Raw genomic sequence first — 6000 nt, forward strand, 5'->3', positions numbered from 1 at the left:
AACATTTTAACAAAATAACACATTCAATGTTCAAGTTTGGGGACCAGATTTTGACAAGCTTGCAAAAATAGAAATTAAGAATAAATGGTATTACACAGATACGAATTACATTACATGGTTTCAGGAAGCATAGGTTCACTGATGAAGCAAAAAGCCAAGATACGCAAAAGTAGAGCATAAAACCATTTTAGAACATCTTTAAACCATGCTTTTCCCTGCAAACATCCATTCCCCCGATGCAGATGCTTATGCAGCATCTATACTTTCAGAACCACCATTCACATAACACAATCCAAAATCCCAAGTTTATGCAAAAGTCTATTGGTAAAATACTCCAATTCATTACCTTCCCTCAATTTCCTCCCCAAAGAAATCCACAGGAAAATTGCAGTTAGAATCCAGAAATGCATCCGAGAAGAGAGGCACAACCACATACACACAGAAGAGTTTATAAGCTATTCCTATTTGACTGAAGTTCTGAAATAGCAATCTATTTTTAAATAGATGACAATATAATGATTCTAGCATTTCATACGCTGACTAATCTATCCTAGATTTGCTTAATGCTCTACCCCTTTCTAGCAATCCTCTATCAACATAAAAAAAGGCAGGTGCCTGAGTGCAGCAGAACTCAATGAAAGGGAAAAAACCCTCTAGTTTCATTTTACTTTGTAAAGTGGGAAAAAAACAACAACAGGAAAACAACCAGTGGAACTAGCTTGTAATTAGTGTTAAAAAAAAAAAAAAGAAAGAAAAGAGAAAGAAAATGTACAAAGTAAAAATATTATAAGAGTCTGTACTACTTTAATGGTGATAATTGCTTGAGCACAACAGATTTTTTTTCCATTTATCATTATAATTAAACTAGAAAATACATGGAATCTATTGTGTGGGATTTTTGTCAAGAGACATGAATGAAACTGCTGTTTAAGTGGTATGCACATGAAATTATATGCTTGCAGGAAAACATACTGAAAAAGAAAAGCTGACTTTAAAACCATAATGATACTTTTCTATAATACTAAAGGCAACACTCATCACAGTGTCACTTGCAGTTCAAATGATTGCACATTAAAAAATATCAAGTTATAAGACCTGCTAAGGTTTCTAGGATAGCTTTTGCAAATAGAGGAAAATGGAAACGAGATACAAAAGAGCAGCCTGTTTAGATTTCCCAAACTGAGCAGACTAACACCACAAGGCCAACAAGACGAAACGAGATGAGAAATGCTTAATGTTGCTCTGAAATCTTAGCTATATTTACATCTAAGAGGGGGCTTTGACTTGTTTGATCTCCTATACCCCTCAATCTAGAAACCAAGTTCCATTAAGAGTCTGAAACCTCTCAGGAAGCAGAAACTTTAAAAGATGGATCAACTCCTGAAGAGGTGTATTGGAAGCGATTCTCCAGCAAGCGTCTCAGAGTAGACATGACACCATCTTTAATTTTGCCTGATGGTGTACCACATGTGAACAGAGTCAACACTGCCTTGAGCTAGAACCGCCTGCTTTGCTGGCACTAAGCTTTTCAGCCTCTAATGTAAAGATTAACAGATTCTTCTAGCTCCTCCAAAGCTTGGTCTCTGACTGAACCTCAATGCAGATGCAGTTTCAGATGCAGTCTTTCACAGTGTGGGAGAATGCTGTCACTGCTCAGCTATCCTACAGGCATGCCTTGAAAACTGTAAGCACCATTAAAGCAAGTTTCTAGAGGGGTGGGGGGAGGACAATTCACTGATTGCGATGTAGTCCCATATAGCAATTCTTTGATACAATTTATGTACCAGACTATCACCCTCTCACATGAAGAAAAGTAAAAAAAAAAGTTTCTCAGCATCAGGGTCATGGGAATAGCTCTATGCAAGATACCCAGATGAGACAATGTGATATTTAGTAAGAATTAAGCCTCAGTTACAATGTGTTTCTTTTGCTGAGTATAGAAGTTTTGGCAACTCCAATCTATATTCCCATGTATATTCAATATATTTTGCTTGATGACTATATTTTCATGTGAAGTGTAAGGCTAGTTTCTGGGTATCTCTTAACTTCAGAGCTTTCATTTTTCTGCCAAATACATCCTCAGGAGGTCATCAAATCCTGGTCGCCAGAGACCAAGAGCACCAAAGAGGATGATATAATCTGCATCTGGGAAAAAGGCCAAACCCAGTTCTTACTGATGCTCCAACTCGTTGATTCTGAAGGGAAATCTGCATCTTTTTTTTCCACTTAACAAGATATCGGCTGTTTCAAGTGGCATCAAGCAGCCAAAAGGGGTCTGGGACAGAAAACAGCATGAGGGATTAAAAAAAAAGAGGAAGGATAAGCAAGAAGGCCTAGAAATAAGATACTTTTTGAAAAAAAAATCTTCATTACTGATGCAAGAAGGTGTCAATGTTAATTACAACTGAACTGCTGTCAAGAGAAATCTCCTCCACCAAATGGAGCTGATTACACTTCAAATTAAGATAAAAATCAGTCATTGATATGCTGCAGAAGAGCTGATACTTTGCATTAGCACGACTTTTGAAATGCTTTCCTTTAATGTTTTTTTTAAAATCTGTTCCTGCTAGAATCTGAGCATCAAGATGTCATGAAAGTCCCCAGCCTCTGGGGAGCTCTCCGCGTGCACCTCCAGCCTCTAGACACCTGCAGAAATGCAGTTCCAGTGATAAATACGATTACAAGTCTTTAAGGACAAGAGTGTAGCTGCCCTCTCCCCTCACCGCAGCAGCACAGATAAAGAAAGCCTACATTGAATTTGGTTCCTTCCAAGCAGAAGGATACAATAAATACAGCCACAAAGGTTTGCAATGTCCATGCTTGGTGTGGTGGTGTAGGTGTGCAATGCACCCACACATAAACAAGCTATGGACTACGAGACAAAGGACAAGATGTTGGTAAATCCCTTACAGCTCTACCACCAATCCAGGCAACCCTTCATGAGAGTGGAAGGCATGACACTGAGTCACTGATCATTCCTGGAAAGCTCAAATCCCCATGCCCCTGTGGCATGCTATTTAGTAGCTCAGCCTTGTGCACTGCTGAGAGTAAGTACTAACGCCCAAGAGATTTACTGCCTGGCTCATCCTAAGGCTATGCTTTTCAAGAGGGGATAAAGTTGTACAGTAGAGACCTAAACAAGAAGCATCGAGAAGACCATCGAGAAGCTACTAAAATGGAAAATATGAAACAGCAGCTGACACTGTGTTCACAAATCAACATTTATACCTTCCAGGCCATTAGAACCTTTTAAATATTTTCACTTTTGCTCCCAAAACTACTCTCTAGTAATATACATTAGAAATTCACATGTCAGAGCTACAGGCAGGAGATTAAAACAATTGTTTGAGAAGTGTTTTCTCCTTCCACCCCATTCTTAGAAAGAAAAACCTAAGATACTGTAAACCTAAGATACTGTAAATCTAGAAACCAGAATTTAAGAAAAACCATTGCACAGTCTCCATTGCTTCCCACCCTCCACTTCCCTCTGCAACGTAAGCTGGGGTAGGGGCAATCACTTACGCTAGCACATGCCTCAGGATATTTCCAAATGGAAAATGCCAATTATAAAGAAGAAAAATGTGTATGTAAACACAAGTACGTAAAAATACCAACACTTTCAAAATATAAAAATTAACTAAATCTTCAATAAATATTGTGCTCCAAGAGAAGCACCACTTTAACTGGGTGATAAATAGTTGCCTAAAGAATAGATATTTACAAATATGTTACAATAAAGCAAACCTGTAATCATAAACTCAGGCCTCCAGGCTGTGACATTTAGTAGCCTACCAGCATCCAAAAGGAAACACCACTGACACAGAAGCAATAACCTTAAATTTTTTGACTTACAAAATAGTAAAATGATGAAACTCTAGAGCTAAATTCTATCCCAGACTTGAATACCAGCGCTGGGAGAGCAAACACAGGCCTGGCTGCTGCATGCGGCGGCCCATGGCCTCACAGAGCCAGGCACCTACCAGGGTGATGGGTCTAAGGGGGCATCCAGAGACTGATGCTCACCTGAGCTCATTCCAGGCACCACTCCCCACCCAGTGGGGCAGCTGTAAAACTAAGAGGCAATTCCACCGTACAGCACAGGAGCGTTGGGAGTAAAGTGATGGACAATCTGTTAGTAAGAAAAAAAAAAAAAAAAAGTACAATTTTGGCATTATGAAGGTATAAACTATAAGGACAATAAAATCAACAAAAGTTATAGATGAAAACCTGACACTAATGTCTGATAGCAGAAGTTTTTTTTTTTTTTTTTTCACTCTACAGGTCTAAATCAAGTACTTTGTCAAGAATGTTTTCTATGCTTAAAGGTCAACAAAACCTTAATAAAATTAACATGGGTATGAGGTCAGCGACATCCATATGCTTTGTGGATGAAGCAAACACAGGGTGGGCAAACACAGTGGAAAGAGCTGCCTACAGAGGCAGCCTTGGGAGCCTTGGGGAGAGCAGCCCAAGGCCACCAGTACATGCTGCAGCATGACACCCCAGGGAAGGGGACAGGGGGGAAGAGAGAGGACTTTTAGGGCTTATCACCAGGCTGGAGCAGCAAGCATATAAATGGTTTCCTAATGTTTATTCCTGCTCCTCTTATTTGTTTCACTACATTTGGAAAAGCAAGGCTTCCCTATTAAATGCTAATGAAAACGAGCCACTGGGATTTAAACACTGACTACCTATTTTAAATGTTACATTTATTGATGCTGGTAAGTGATCAACTCTCCTTTGGTGCAATTATGCCATGCTTGGCCAGAGAAGAGGAACTTTATTTAAAAGTAGAGCCCCAGGCTCAATTCTACAGTGTAATTTTTGTACCGTCTGAATACTAGACCAGACTTGGGCTTGATCTGACAGAGACTCTTCAACTTGACTTCTGCAAAACCAAGTTTCTAAATCAGGATTCTGTGGAACCTGTAACCGATAAGAAAAAAAAAAAAACTTACACAACTCCATCATGTATAAAAACAAAACCAAAACCAAGGAGCACTGGTGGATCCTCCCTCTATAACTAGTAGCACAGTTTCATGCTGACCCTCTCTTAGTCCAGAATTAATCCAATTCACGGTGGCCTAGCAGGTCAGAGAAGACAACTGCCAGCACAATCACTTCCTGCAGGACTCGGAAAAGCCCATTCTTTCAACTATGTTATATAAAAAAGCATTATATATGGGCCTCTTGTGGAGGAGAGAGCTATCATTTTACACAAATACAGTGTCTCAAAGAGGCCACCTTGCACACATGAACTGGGCCTGGTTACCTTGACTTCATGAAAGCTTTCACAAACACTGAAGTTCGCGAGTACATCTCAGTAAACTATAGGAAAACCTATGGAAGTAATAACATATCAAGTTCAACTTAATAAAAGAGGCATACATAACTGAGGATCAATTCAAACCAGCAGTTCTCCTGAATTGTTCAGTGCCAGATGAGTTATCAAGCACACACTAATCACCTTGCAGAGAATATTCACGTTTTCTAACTTCCTTCCAGATTAAATACTCTCATTTTGCAATAACAGCTTTAAAAGTCATGATAGTATCAGCAATCATTGTTGCACAGTGTAATAACCAGACTATCTTAATGAGGGACTAAAGAGTCCTTAAACTTTTGATACAATCTCTAAAACATAAGTGACATCATAATTTAGACTGAGAACAATGACTTACTATAAACACCTGAAAGATACTGGCCTTGGGACACTGAGCCAAGTCATACACTGCTATTACAGCAACAAATTGCTCCATGGTTTAACACTGTGTCTTTCCTAGAAGATTGGATGAGCATCAGTTAGAGTCTGGGCGCTATTTTAAGAGAAAGGAATGGAGAGCATTTAAACCAGCTGTTATCCAGCAGCTCAATACTGATGATCCAATTTGGAAACTGGATTAAACTGCACAGATTAACATGCTTCCAGTAGAAAATGTATCCCACTAATCCTCTCCCAGCAGGTCTGTCTCCATGCAGCATTAACAAGATTTATCACTA

The 6000-nt window shown here is 39.2% G+C and overlaps 1 pseudogene across 1 annotated transcript in view; it reads right to left on the bottom strand.

Moving 5' to 3' along the window:
- The window catches only part of LOC309601913 (serine/threonine-protein kinase NIM1-like), a 17960-nt pseudogene extending 12201 nt beyond the window's left edge, over nucleotides 1-5759 (bottom strand). The window contains exons 1-2 of the transcript in view: nucleotides 5682-5759; nucleotides 4831-4926 (exon numbers count right to left, since the gene is read on the bottom strand). The product of the transcript in view is annotated as a serine/threonine-protein kinase NIM1-like (transcript). The remainder of the gene's footprint in view (nucleotides 1-4830; nucleotides 4927-5681) is intronic.
- Between the last annotated feature and the right edge of the window lie 241 nt (nucleotides 5760-6000).

Source organism: Platalea leucorodia, assembly GCF_965183815.1.
Source record: "Platalea leucorodia genome assembly, chromosome: W".
In the NCBI taxonomy this organism is placed as follows: domain Eukaryota; kingdom Metazoa; phylum Chordata; class Aves; order Pelecaniformes; family Threskiornithidae; genus Platalea; species Platalea leucorodia.